Here is a 393-nt window from a genome sequence, read left to right as displayed (position 1 = left end):
GTAAGTGTTTCTTTATGTCCTTCCTTCCGCCATCACGCTAGCTCACATGCGAGCTGCGTGCTATAGCGAAGCTCGCTCCCAACGGGACATTGCGACGTTTGTACATCTGCACAAGAAGAAGCATTGACAGTCTTTACGATAACAAATGTGTCTTAAAGCTCCCGTGTGACTATATGGTCAACATCCGACATGTTGATGGCCATTGACACATGGAAGTTGACTTGCAATGACCGGAAGTGGAACTACGCTCACAGAAAAGAGACCAAAGTGAGCGCATTCACGAAATTATGATATCGGTTAATATTGTCGTGTTGCACGCAACATTTTTGATACATAAAAGTCGATTTCTTAAAGTGCCCAAATTCTCCCATTGGGTTAATGATAACCATGGAT

At 43.5% G+C, this 393-nt stretch overlaps 1 protein-coding gene across 3 annotated transcripts in view; it reads left to right on the top strand.

Moving 5' to 3' along the window:
- tecpr2 (tectonin beta-propeller repeat containing 2) overlaps positions 1-393 on the top strand; it is a 53582-nt gene that overhangs the window by 772 nt on the left and 52417 nt on the right. The window contains exon 1 of one of the 3 annotated variants that reach the window (XR_009825340.1): positions 222-267. The exons of 1 other annotated variant lie outside the window; for it this stretch is intronic. The gene's annotated coding sequence lies outside the window, so the exon portion shown is untranslated. Of the gene's footprint in view, positions 1-221; positions 268-393 lie in introns of those variants that run through there. One more of the 3 variants, XM_062042460.1, reaches the window with a different exon arrangement.

The sequence above is a fragment of the Entelurus aequoreus genome, linkage group LG03 (genome assembly GCF_033978785.1).
Source record: "Entelurus aequoreus isolate RoL-2023_Sb linkage group LG03, RoL_Eaeq_v1.1, whole genome shotgun sequence".
Lineage (NCBI taxonomy): Eukaryota > Metazoa > Chordata > Actinopteri > Syngnathiformes > Syngnathidae > Entelurus > Entelurus aequoreus.
The sequence above is the reverse complement of the archived record's forward strand: the minus strand, read 5'-3'. Positions and strand labels throughout refer to the sequence as shown.